This window comes from Manis javanica, chromosome 13, assembly GCF_040802235.1.
Source record: "Manis javanica isolate MJ-LG chromosome 13, MJ_LKY, whole genome shotgun sequence".
Classification (NCBI taxonomy): Eukaryota; Metazoa; Chordata; class Mammalia; order Pholidota; family Manidae; genus Manis; species Manis javanica.
The window spans coordinates 65,397,588-65,412,266 of NC_133168.1; positions in this window are offsets into that span (position 1 = coordinate 65,397,588).

Sequence of the window (14,679 nt, forward strand, 5' to 3'; positions counted from 1 at the left end):
TCCCTGCCCGCCTCTGTCATATCTTCAGGATAGAAGAATCCCAGGGCAGCTGAAGTCCTTGTTGCCTGTGGCAGGGGAACTCAAAAAAAGTATTTGGAAGTGACTAAGCAAAGTTTGTGATGGGGACTAGTGCGGGTGGGTCATCCCCACCCTGGAGGAATGGCTGGCTGGATGCAGTAGGTAGGGCTCCGACCACCACATGAGGGAGGGGACGGAGACCCCCAACAATAAGCCACAGCACATGATTCTCTAGAAACACTCTCCCTTCTCACTGTTGAGCTGAGACCTCTGATTGAAAAAACAGTTTCAATATCATCTATATGAGATTTTGTTTTACTGTGATGGGCACATAGTTACTAGTTAAAACATCAGATTTTGTGAAATTAATCTTCATCATATAACATAAATTCTCCCCCCCACCCCCCACTGCTTTTAAGCGGTCACTTGTCTACCTTATAATAAAATTGGCTTTCCAATCAAGGCTCTGACAGGATGAATATCACTGAATAAGATTATAGTAAGAATATAATTCATGTATCTATAATATTGTTTTTCAAAAATGGAAATCAAGGCAAATTTCATTCAATAACAAAACAAACCAAGAAATTGTTTCTCCATAGAACTAAACTTTTAGATGCCCTGCTTACATTAAGAGCCAAAAGATGAAATAAAATAAGAAAGTATTTTTCCAGTGAGGCTTCTCTCAGAGCATCTTGGCTACCATGATGCAGTCATCTGTCATATCCAGGTTGGTCCCGTCCGCTCTCTCTACCTAGTACGGAGGAGAGCAGATTGATTACAGCTGGTACAACAGAGTCACTGGCGCATTCACCCAGAGCGTATGGAAAACTTTGGCCTGGATCTCCAAGATTTTTTCCTCAAAATGACTCCATAGCAGCCGCTCTGACTGTACCGAGAAGGTCCTGAGGAGGACAGGTTTGGCATGCTTCAGAATTATATAAGTGCTTCCCTTGCAATTCATCCCTCACCTTGACAGGCATGTATCCTCAGGTTCAGTTCAGGACTTTGAATGACCAGGAGACTGAAATGAAGTAGATTTGGCTCCATCAGAATCCACTGGAGTGGGTTCCTGGCTGAAAACACGGGGCACTGACTTGAGTCATCAAATGTCCAAATACAAAAATAAATAGCAAGGGGGAGGGTGTGTGTGTGTGTGTGTGAGTGGGAAAGGAGAGTGACACAAAACAGATTAGAACCCACATCTCCTCTCCCACATTGAATATCCCCCTTTATTCCTTGTGTCGGAGGCTTCTTGTTTGTCTCTCTATATTCACTTTCCACCCTCTCTAATGGGATCTTGCCCTGGAAAACTCACATTGTATGCATCTCATCAAGGGGTCCCCATGCCTTCTGACTCCCAGTGGGTTTGGCCAGTGGAAGGCACTGGTGGGACTTCTGGAAGCTAGAAGAGAGTGAAGTTATAGCTGGCAGAGGCTGATGGTCCTCCTGTTAAAACCACATTTTCTGCCAGGGGGGCTTCTCCATGCTTCCCTGTCTGGGTTCTGATGACTCCACTCCCATTTGGCCCTTTAGACCTACAGGTGGTAATGGTGATCATGGACTTTTGCTGTTGTCACTCTGGGATTCTAACTGTCCTCTGCTGGTCCCTTTATACCCTGCCCACACTTCTGTAAGTTGTCCCTTTATTAAACTCTTCCCAAATCAAGTTGTTTGAGTGTGCATTGGTTTCCCAAGACTTGGAAAGATATATGTTCTAAATACAAGAGTTTTTACAAAGGAAGTGATATAGATTGAGTTTAGAGGCAAGTTAAAATCATAGTAATATTATTCCTGGTTCTAGAGCTATTGATGACCATGAGCAGGCACAAACAAATAGAAAAAGCAGTGGACTGGGAGTTAGAGGACTTAGGGTCTAGACTAGAATTAATCCCACACTGGCTATATGGCCTTGGTCAGTTAATTTAACTTTTCTAAATTAACTTGTTTTCTCATTTATATAATAGAAATAACCTGCTCAATATACTTCACAGCACAGTTAGGAGAATCAAATAACATAATGCTTTGAAAAAATGCTTCTCCATACTTATTTATCCTAAAAGTCCTTCAGGCTTTTCCAGGCCTGCCAGTAATATCAGCCCCATTGAAGATTTTCCCATCTCCCAGGAAGAATTCATTCTCTCTCCTCCATTTTCACAGCAGTCAATTCAAACCTCTATTAGAGTGTTTATCCATTATAATATAGATAATATATTATATTATCCTATTATATTAAAGTTTATTGCTTCAGTTAGATGATAAGCTCTTTGCACAGTATATTCCAAGCACAAAGCACTGGTCTTGTACATAAAGTTCTCAGCCCATGTTCATTGAAGGATTGTTCTTCTTTTAATCTCATCTCTTCATCATGTTTATATGCTACCATTTATTTCACTGTCACCTAGCTTTACCCTGTAATAGCTTTGTTCCATGAGGCCTGTCTCACTCATAACTTCTAGGAGTAGCCCTAGACCACACAGGACCGCACTAATTGAACCAGGAATAAACTCCAAAGGCAGCCTATATTGTCTGAGCAGACAGCCAGCCTATATTGTCTGGGTAGGACCAGTCAGCTATCCCAATCAGGTATTTTTCTCAAAATTTAGCCATTTTGCATAGAGACTTCTATCAGTCAAGAAAACTTTGAAACAGGAAGGTATTAAAAATGTGGAACTTTCAAGTTCATGTGAAAGCTAATGAGTGAGCTAAGGAAGCAAAGCTGAAGAGGAAGGTGGATGGACGAGGCACACAGAGACCGGGAGAGGAAGGATCATTCCACCACAGCAGACATTCTAGTCCTCGGGGCTTTCTAGACCCTGGAAGGCAGGGTTATATTTTGTCTATCAACCTTAAATTCTCTGACACTTCTCAGTGTCCCTCTATGTCTCCTTCACACTTGCTAGCTTCAGTGGATTTCTATTTCCTGGTGGTTCAGTGAGCTCTGATTGGAAGGTCTACTCTTGGTTTCCCACCACGGTTCTGGCAGGGCTGCTGATACAGTGGATGAGGTAAGCCTGGTGTCACACCTACTCTTCGCTTGGGGGTTCCTGGGAGGACCACTTTGCCCTTGTCAAATATAGCTACAGTTTGCCTTATTTCTTATATTCATGGGCTTTCTTCTTGCTCACAAGGTTTTCACAGTTTCAACGTTCTTTCTCTCATACCTACTGAACCCATTCCTTTGCCATCAAGTGTTAACCTGTTTTATTTTTAACCACTTTCCCCCATAGCTCCTTGTCCCTTTCCTCTACTTCATAGGCTCTCACATGCCACACAGCTCCTGATACTCCACAGTCTCCATGGAACCAAACAGGATAAAAAGGACTAGCAAAGAACGAAGCTTTTAAGCAAATGAATATAAGCCCGCCTGAGGCTTGGGGAACCTCCAGTCCTAACCTTGCCTCTGCCGTCTGAGGAGGAGCCTGTCCTTTGGGGGCTCTTCGATGACAGTGATTCCGTAGGGCTCAGACCACACTGAAGCAAAATAAAGTGATTGATTTGGGACTCACTTATTGATTTGGGACCCCCTTATTGGTTTGCCTTGAGGTCTGATGAAGGGAAACCTTAAATCCTCTCCCCACCAACTCGTTCCCAGTAACCAGGATGGCAAGTATCCAGGGCCAGGTCTGATATCAGAATCAGAAACTGTCATGCAGCTCCAAATTTCATATCAACTTCTGTAGCAGTGGTTTGAGAAGTGCTGAAACAAAGAAAAGGAAGTACGACCCTAAAAAAGAAGAAGAGAAAAATGGCCCTTGGCAAAATGGCAGGAGATGTGGTGTTTTTCTCCTGGGAAAGGGACATTTTTATTTTAGCGACTACCTTGTTTGTAAACTAGTTTCTTTGAGCTACAGTTTGAGTAGCTTACACTCTGCTTTTAGGAACTACATGGTTTCATTAAATAATTATCTGTAATAATGCGTTCCTTAAATACTTGATTATTTATTAAAGAAATGAAGTCACATCCAGTTACAGAGTTCATGAATTGCCTTTATAAATACTGTGAATTTCAAACTTCCTGAGGGAAGTAGTCTTTTTATTCGTATCTATTTATTTGTTTGTTTGTTTGTTTGTTTGCTTCATGATGGCTTTCACATGGAAGATGATAGTACAGAAGACATACTGACAAGCAGGACCAACTACTTGGCTTTACTTCCCAGGATCCTAAGTGATCATCAGAGGCTAAGCAATGGCACTCGAGAGGCTAAAGCTGAAGGAGGAAATCTCAGTTCTTCGGCCAGGTGTTCCGATTGTTTGGATCAGAGCCTCTACCATCTCTCCCCGTGTCTGTGATCAGGGATTCCTTCCAGGCAGCCACACTGCCTTTTAACATGTGAGCAAGCCAACAGCCTGCCAACATCAGAATGATATCACCCCCTGGTTACAAAGGGATTTCTTGCTTTAAAATCAGAATTCAAACCTTGAAAATTATTAAAAACTCTTATTGAAAAAACAGTGAGTGATAAAATACAGCTCAATGTCACAGTTAAAAAAAAATATGGTCATTTTTCAAAAGAGGTAATGATAAACAAATGTCACCTGTTTGTCCCTGGTGAGCTGTAAATCAAGTCCTGAAGCCTTAGAGCCCAGGGTAATCACAGGGGCCCTGGCAAGGATGGCTTGGAATCTCTTTCTGGCGACATTACACATTAGGCATCGACCTAAGGCTATTATTAAGTATCTCCCAGCCTCAGTGTATATGGGAAAAAAAAGTGATAGTATAATTTCTTAGAGTTACTATGGAAATTAAAATACATATTTTATAAACACTCAATACTCTGCTGATAGAAGTGTTCCCACATGTATGGCTATATATTCCAGTTCATCTGAACCATATTCAAATCTCTAAATTATGAAATCCAAATAGTGTCTTACTCCAGTTTGGCTGCTGTACCAGAACACCAACTTATAAACAACAGAAATGTATTTCTCACAGTCCTGGAGGCTGTGAGATAAAGGTGCCAGGGACTCAGGGTCCGCGGAGCCCGGCTTCCTGGATCACAGTCAGCTGTGTTTTCACTGTGTCTTCATTTGGTGGAAGGGGTGAGGGTCTCTCTGGGGCCCCTTGTTTATAAGGGCACTAAATACCATTCATGAGAGCTTTACCATCATGATGTAAGAAGCTCCCCAAAGCACTACCTCCAAGTACCATTACACTGGGGATTAGGTTTCAACATGTGGATTTGGGGGGATAAAAGCATTCAGTCTGTTGCAAGTGGTATCTCTTGTTTAGTGAACAGCTCAGCATCTCCCTCTCCTGAGGACAGAGCTTCAGCAGCCAAAGCAATCTTTCCTGTGTCTGGGCCTGTGGCTTATCCACTTACAGAGGATAGGGCAGGTTTTGTGTTGTTTCTAGCTTTTTCTGTCTTTTGATGCTCTGTGATTCATTTCATTCCATCTCAGCCTATCTCCTTTATTTCTCTCTCTCTCATTCTCTTTCTACCTAATCTATTATCATCCAATTTCCTAATCATGGCTTATAAGAATAATTCTAAGGAAATTTGGGGGAAAACTAAGTATTGCTGTAACAGAAACTGTTTTATCAGTTTATAAATTCTTTAAATGAGCCAAGATAATCTCTTCTAGATCATTGTAGAAGTCTCCATCTCTCCCTGTACCCTTACCCACAATGTCTCTCTTTTTTCTAATTTTTTCTTTCCTTTTTCCCCCTCCAACATCAAGATGCATGATAAAATAAAATGTTTAAAATCGAGTGTGACAACTAATGGCTCAGGGAATGCCAAGACACTGAGCTTGGCCACTCAAGGAACTGATAGTCTGTCTTGTTGGGAAGCCAAAAGTGACACTTTAGAATGACAAGTTCTCTAGCAGAAGTTGCCACTAGAAAGTAGTGAGGGGGTAGTGGATGCCAGGTGCAATGAATTATTACTTTTTTTTTTTAAGAAAAAATGTAGTTTTCAAAATCTCCTTCTCTCTGGTTAAAAGGGTGAGATGTGAGCTGGATTAGGGAAATGTTTGACACTTTTTGGCTGCCTGACTAGATCCAAAGGATATTAATGATTAGTTGGGTTAGCCTGTATAGTGGTGGACCAGAGGGCTCCGAAAACTTGTCTTCTTCAGCTTTTGTATTAATGATTTAATAATGTAGTAGAAGGCATACTCATAAAAATACACAAAAAATATACACTTGCCAAAAACAACTAATTCAAATGACGATGGAATCAAGATTTATGGTCATCTCAATATGTTGGGTCATTGCACCAAATAAATCAGATCCAACTTAAAAGGGAGGAAGCCTTATTTATGATCACACTGCTGTATCCTAGTAAACATTCTTTGTGCTGGTTATGTCAATTTCTCGGCAACCAAGGGATCCCAAACCCAAACAACTGATCACGTCAGCTTCCCAGCGGGCCTGTCCTTAGGGGACAGACAGTGCAGCTGTGAGGGAGTGGATAAGGGGAGCAGATTGGACCCTGTGCCCTGGTCTGCCCTCTTATGGTGGCATAGGTAAGGAGGTGTGTTAATCAATTTTGTTTGAAGTTGAAGGTGACATAAATAAATCTCAGAAACAACAACAAAAATGCATTGGATGTCATATTTACAAATTTCAGAGATAAACCTACTTGCGGATAGTTGGAGCCAAGTGCCCACTGTAGGGAGAAATCTGCACCTCTCAGTCTCTTGAGTTTTACCTTCTAGACAGGTTGTCATCAAATGGTGGCAAGCATGACCCGTAATATTATGACGTACACTCTAGTACCATTGAGCTGAACCCAAATCCCTTTCCCCCTGGTTCCAGCGGAGCTGTAAGGTGGGCTCTTGTCCACCTGACTTAGGTCACATCCCTAACCAATCACTGTGGACAGGGTGGGGTAGCCATATGGAGGTCGTGTGCCCATTCTCCACTTGGAAGGGTTAGTAGCCAAAGGTAGAGTATTTCTATCTAAAACACATGAGGTAGGGTCCCAGATGAAAGAGGAATCTTATGAATAGAAGCAGAGGGAAATGGATACTGAATACACAAATAAAGCAGATATCCACCCTGGAGGTAATATTCCCCTGATATTATGTGCAAAGATTCTGGATAAGGCTGGGTGAAAAATGATTCAAAGAGAACTAGTTTTAGATGAGAAAACTAAGGGAGGCATGAGAACGTGTTTTAAAGCTTCTAAAGAGTGAAGAGCCTTCATGGAGAAGAAGTGACAAACTCCATCTTATAGTCAGAATTTCACATTCAGAAATAAGATCACTGGGTAGAAGATTCTGGGAAGCTAATTTTAGTTCCATATGTGAAAAAAACTTCATAATGACTTAAGTTGACCAAGAACAGTCACTGAGAAAACTTTCCCCAGAGGGAGAGACTGACCAGGAATTCTTGCTGCTGAAGAATCTTCCACTGAGTGGGAAGCTGAATTAGATGACTACCAAGAAATCTGGTTTATCGTTAAGATCCTATAACTCTTTGACCTTTAAAAGTTATTACAAGCATCCAATAGCTAAGTAGACAGCTTCATTGGGATCTAGCTACTTCAAACTGCCAAAGGCCATGGAAATTTGAACCCTCTGACCAAGTTGATTAAAGTGCCTGTGCTTATGTATGTGTCAACATTTGTATAAATGTAATCTTTCCGCAAGTACTTCTTGTTGCTACAGAGGCCCAAGTAGCTTCTGGGAGCTATTTTATATTTCTTGGCATAAGTTTACTAAGAAGTCTTACAAATGTACCCCATACCCTGACCTGGAGATTTCTATTTATAAACACTTTGAAGGCATTATGACTAAAGGTAGTTGGTTAAGAAGAAGGAAGATCAGGTTATGTTCTGCAATGGGCAGATCTGGTGAGTTTGGAAAATTCCATGACGAGTATGTCTCTAATTCACTTACACAGTCTCTGAATGATGATAATGATAATGATTATAGCTTTCTCACTTCTAATATTAATAGCTAACATTTATTGTTATTACTAAAAATAGTTAATATCTTTTACTGAGAATGATTCTGAGTGCTTTCATGTATTATCTCATTTAATACTCACAGGTCCTTAGGAGGCAGGTACTATGATTATTGTCATGTTGTCAGTGAGCAGATGAAGATTCCATTTAATAACTTGCCTAGTTCATATAGTTGTAAGAAGCAGGAGTGTGGCATGCCATATGTTTCATACATATTATCTTTCTTAAATCACACAACAACCCAGTGAAGAAGGTATAAATAACTCCATTTTATTAAAAATTCTGAAAATTAATATGGAAAAGCCACTCGTACAAGGTCATGTCACCTAGTGAGCAAGTAGTGACTCAGAAGTGGAGTCTGTTTGCCTCAAAATTTGTGCTTTATTGCCTCCTGTATCCTGGGATCCAGAAGAGCCGATGCATCCCTCTTTGGGTTGTTCCTGGTCTACTTCCTTTCTTTGGGGAAGAGTCTAGAACTACTTGCTTTTCATTGGGACAGATTCCACTACCCTGCCGTCTGCTGTTCTGGGGCATAGTTAGTGGCATCAAGTGTCCATTCAGCTCCTTCTGGGTTCCAGAGAGTGGCAAGAAAACTATCAGAGTTGTTTGCCTGCTCTCTCTCCACGTATTGCTGGTTCCTTGGATGATATCAGTTCTATCGCCCCGTGACCTGTGGGTTTCCAGGGATCCTCCACAAAGTGGAGTTTCTTCCCCTTCTGCTGCCAGGGACCATTAGGGAAAGGAGCTGGGGATCATTGCCAAGGTGACACGTCTCATTTTCCTGGAGCATATTTATATAGCAATGACAAGGATTAGGAGAAAGGGGCGAAAGATCAGTGACCTGGCTTATTTTGTTAAAGTATAAGCTTTATAATAAATTGGTTGTATTTTTAATCTTGTTCACAAGAAAATGAAGCATCTGGCTACTCAGGGATCTCCCTATCTTTGTAATTAATCTTTCAGTGGCTCTGAGGTGCTGAATAATATTATGTAGATGAAGAATTCAAGAAACAAACCATCTCCTTTAATTCTCATGAATTAGGTATATAACATCAGAATATATACATAGAATCTCTACTGAAGTATGTGTTCAGAATCTCCATTTGTTATCTGATTTCCTCTTTATATTTCTTACTCCATGTTTTCCTCTATACTGATAAACTTTATTGTGCTGAATGCAGTGTTTTTTCCCAGTGAACATTATGGAAACAGTTCTAAAGTGGTGATAGTGACCTGGATTCTGGGTCAGAGGGTCATTCCTGAAATGATGCCAGGGCAGAGGGTCCTGAGCTTAATCAGCAAAGGAAATAATAGGGTCAGTGTGGAGAATTGGATCAAGGTCATGGCTAGGAAGGCAGCAAGCCAGCGGGGTAAGACAGCACAGAAATAATTAGACAATGAGCTGTGTCATCAGCTCCCAAATGATGATACGGTCCCTAATAGATTTGACAAGCAAGTATGACATCAGCTGCGTTTTGTATTTGCATTTGTTTCTGTATTATCATTTTCATCAAGACAGAAAATAAAAGCAAAGAAAACTTATGAGGTCTGTAATGGGTTTTCCCCTGTGCTCTCTCTTCTCAGATGGTATCCTTTCTGCCCATGCTCACTTCTCATAGCAACTTCCTCAAGATAAAACAGGGCAGAACTTCCAAAGGAAGGAATAAACAAATACATAAAATTTTAGACACTCAAAGAAAATACAGTCTTAGCCCTTCAGTGTTGCCGTACAAAGTTTAACTTCATCTGTTGTTAGCAGCTTTCTTGACTTTCACGGGGAAGCCGTCCTGGTCTCAGATGCATTAGCCATACAGAAGTCTCCCCTTACCGCAGTTTCACCCCCTACGGTTTCAGTCACCAGAAGTCAACTTCAATCTGGAAACAGAAGATCCTCTTTCTGGCAAATACTACGTCACATGTCCACATCCTTCACCTCACTCCATCTCATCACGGAGGCATTTTATCATCTCACATCACAAGAAGAAGGGTGAGTATAGCCCAAAAAGATATTTAGAGAGAGAGAGACCACATTCACATAACTTTTATTACAGTATATTGTAATTGTCTGATTTTATTATTAGTTATTGTTGTTAATCTCTTACTGTGCCCAATTTAAAAATTAAACTTTACCCAATGTATGAATGTGTAGGAAAAAGCAGTATATATAGGGTTCGGTACTATCTATGGTTTCAGAAGGTCTTGGAACATACCCCCCGTGGATTAGGGGCACTACTATACGTGAGTTCTGAGGCCCAGCCAAGGACGTCAGAGAGCACAGATGCTTGTTGCTTGGTGCGTGACATCTGAAAGAAGTTTTTCCAGAGTCATGAAGGAAGAGAGCTCAGAGGCCTGACCTGACTGGTAGTTACTTATCTAGAACCGGTAACAAAGCTGAAAGAGCCACATAGACCCAGCAATGCTATAAAGGAATTTGCCCAGTCAGCTGAGGGATGAATGATACTTTATTAATTTAGTCTTACCTTGAATAACTTGGCTTTTTGGTCTTTATACTTCCTCATTTTGTTTTTGGATATATATCTCAGAGGTCCTAAAGCATTCTCTTTTTTTTATTTTTTATTTTTTATTAAGGTATTATTGAGATACACTCTTATGAAGGTTTCACATGAAAAAACAATGTGGTCACTACATTTACCCATATTATCAAGTCTCCCTCATACCCCAATGCAGTCGCTGTCCATCACTGCAGCAAGATGCCACAGATCCACTATGTGCCTTCTCTGTGCTACACTGTTCTCCCCGTGATCCCCCACACCATGTGTACTAAACATAATACGCTTCAGTCCCCTTCTCCCTCCCTCCCACACTCCTCCCCTTTGGTAACCACTAGTTCCTCTTGGAGTCTTGCATTCTCTTTTTTTTTCACAATGACGATATCATTGGCAAAATAACATACTGGAAATAAACCTGTTAATTCACATTACTGAAACATATAAGCTCACTGAGTAACATTAACCTGAAATTTCTCATGAAACTTCTTGCTGGCTTTTGCCCACTTATGTAGAGACCTAGCCCTACTGTCATGAGTCATTGTCACTTCCCCCATATCACCACCTTCTAAAATTAATTTACTTCCCACATCTCTGTTGAGGTTCAACAGCAGAACAGGACAAGGCCTGAGCAAATGCAAACAAGCCCCTCAAGACTGATTTTCCAACCAGACCCTGTCCCCCACCATGCAGGGCTCACATGCTTTGGGGTCAGATAAAGTGGCCCCAAAAGACAGTGGTGGGCTAAAGGGTGTATGTACTGTGGGAGAAGAGGAGAAATAGAGGCAAAAAGTGTCGAATTGTAGTCACATATGCTGGTTCCTCAGATATCTGAATGGATTTGAGTGCTGACTGTATGGCCATCGCCTTGCTCGAACGTCAGCATGGGGACATTTCTGTGGGGACTTCACATGGCCGGCTGACTGCTGAGTCCCCCAGATGAATCTGCCTTGTATACAACACCCCATATGACTCTGGTGTAGATGGTCAGCGGAATTTCCTTTGAAGTGCTTTTTGGGCATTCTGAAAAATGATTTAAGCAATAAGGGTTAATAATTAAGAGAATAAAAATAAACAAGAATTTAAATACATTAGAAAAATAATGTTACCCTTTTTTTTGTGTGTGTAACCCAGTAATGAAGTTTACTATTTAATAAGTGATTATCTTACAGTATTTTAATTTTTGCCAGCATACTAAGAAATATTACCAGAGGAATCAATTGTAAAAGCCATGGAAACCAAGTACCCTCATGTAAATGAACTAATTTGAAAATGCAGGTGAGAAAGACTGTGTTATCTGGGGGACTTGGAGAAGCCGGGAATGGGGTGGGGTGGAGGGCCTGGGTAACAGGTAGACTCAACCCAGAGAGGGCTCCGTGCAGGCAGGGGGCCAGTGGCTGCCTTGCAGTTGAGTAGGTTCTGCTCTTTTCTGAGGCACATCAAAAATCCCAACTCAAGGGCTAAGGCAAAGAATGAGTTTCAACCCAGAGTTGGTCTGTTGTTCCAGCTGACTTTTATTGGCTTGGTCGCAATTGTGTTATTCTCACTCCAGGTTAAGCAAATAATTTGTGAATGCCCATTTACAAAGAGTGTTCACATAGATGATGAAATTGAAGCCTCAAACAGTTGCGCAAAATGGATATCATCCCAGTTAAGTTAAAGGATCTCAATTGTAATTGACAGTTTTCATTCAAAAAACTTGGGCAACCTGACTGCAAACAGTGTCTGGAGTTTAATTATGCTGTCTGTGTCCCTGGGGAATAGCTCTATATTAATTATTTAGATGGACTTTAAATTTCTCCAGAACTGAACATTGGGATGACCCACTGTATGAGTTATTCTTAGGAGACTGGTGGAGTAGCGTTCTGCTGAAATAAAAGTTTGCTTTGCAACAGAAATTGCTAATAATTTTGTACATCGAGTTAACAGAGCCATTTGGATAATGTTAAAAAGTATTTACCTGAACATGCTTTAAAACTTCACTTCCTGTTTAAATAACTACACCATGGTAAATATACTAGTGTGAATTTGTGAAAGAGTTTATTTTGGCCAGAAGCCATCAGATTGGTTCGGTAGTAAAGGATGATATAATCCTTGGGGACAAAGTGCCAAAATATGACATTTGAAAAAGCTTTCTAAACCTTGATCTTAAATTTTTTAAATATTTAGAGAGAAAAGTTAGAGGCTGGTAATACTAGGGAACCCATAGCTTTCCCATAGTTTCATAGTATAAATTTCAACATTTGAGTTCAAAATAATTATCATGTAATTACTATAACTCATCCAGCTCTGAAATAAAATAATTAGCATGAAATAAATGCAGGGAATTTGATAAATACATGATCCCTTCTAGGGGCAAATGGATTTGTCTTGGTAGCACATTTATTTTCACCAGTTGTTCTAATAAAGATAGTCTTAATATTTAAAACAATTATGAAGTTCTGATTTTTCTCCTCCATGGAAGACACCTGTCAAATGTGACAATTAAAAAAAATCTTACGGAGGCCCCCTAAATGTTTTTTATTTTTAAAAACATGTCTGCACTTCTTCTGCCAATCATTGGTTGTTGAAAACTATAGTGTTGTGGCAAAAACCCAAAGTTACTGTAATAATTGAGTGAAAATAAACGGATGCCCTTAAAAGCTCCTTGTGTGTAAGGAGACCCTTAACAACCAAGCATTAAATTCTTCATGGAGCTGGACATTTATTGGAAAAAAGAATAGATTTGGAAATTTCATATTCAAAAATCTTAAAATTGACTTGGCTCCAAACTTTGGAGACATACATTGTGTACTTAGGCATTTGGTGAGACCTTGGGACCACATGCCATTTTCCCACAGCAGTGTAGTTCATGTACCTGTAAGCACTGTTTATTTTATCTTCATTAGCAAAAGCTGACAAGAGACATAGTTTTCTCAGCCCTAGCTGAGAAAGGAGAAGTCAACCTTGATTAGATTGCAATACTTACTTCAAATTCGGTAAAATCGTGATCTGGAGGCAAAGCCACCCCATGAATCAACTGCTTCTAAATTCACACAGCAGCCACAGCCAGATTGCACAGGTACTCTATTTTCATGTACAAAAACGTCAGACCACTCTATTGTGTACAGACGTTCTTAGTCCAGCCATTTTGTCCCATATTTTCCCTTTCATATAGGAAAGAAATCTATAAATGAAAAAATAGTAACTGATGTCTAGTTGACTGATTGCTTTCACATGTTTATCAAATACCATGTTAGTTTGCAAATACTTTTTCAAATACCATGTCAGTTTTTGAGAAGTCTGTTTGAAGTACTTGAAATAAGCATATTCAAATGTGTATTGAGAGGAGAAATAATTGAAAAGAATAATAAATGTCCATTGAACAATAATGAACAGTAATGTCCAATGCCACAATTGAACAACTGAACAGTAATTTCCAGTGATGTATGACCTTGAACAAAATTCATTTGAATCTTTCTGGTTCTATCAAATGAATAATCATGATTAACATCTAAATAGCTTCCAAGCTCCTTCAGATTTTTTTAGTTTAAAAAATATTAACAAGGTGTTGGGGAGGCCAAAATATTTATTCCCATAGTTGTAAGCTTGGAACAGCTATCCGTTAAACTTAAATATCACTTGTAGCCAAACAAACCATCCATCCATCCATCCATCCATCCATCCATCCATCCATCCATCCACTAGTCATCCCTCACTCACAACTGTACTAGGTACAATGAGAAGTTTGAGGGAAACAACTCTCAATAAATCTGAAGATACCAGACACAAAACATTTGAGATCATGGTATAAAGGAAGAAAAATTTTTCCTCTACCCTGTCCAGTGACCCTGTTGGGCTGGGGACAGACAAAAGATAGACGAACAGGACAAGAGATTTCTTTCATATGTACATGGGGAGCCTCACAGAAAAGGAGTAAACCCCCCCCAAAGTGGTTAGGCCTGGGAGCTTACATATCATCTTAACAAAGGATGATACACTGTGGAGAAGTGACCTTGTAAGGACAAAGGAAAAGGGGTCAAAGCTTCCAGGGCAGTAAACCGTGGAAAGGTAATCAACTGGGAGAAACTAAAGGAAGATAAGGGTTAGTTAGTAAGATTGCTCTGCAGACTCAAGGCAGTGCTTTGCCAGTGGTTAGGGCCGTCTCTTCCTGGTAGGGGAGAGGGGAGGGGCACACCTCCCATGAGGGAAATGTGTGCCCTGTTCTTAGACAGAAAGGGGGAGGGAAGAGAGTTCCT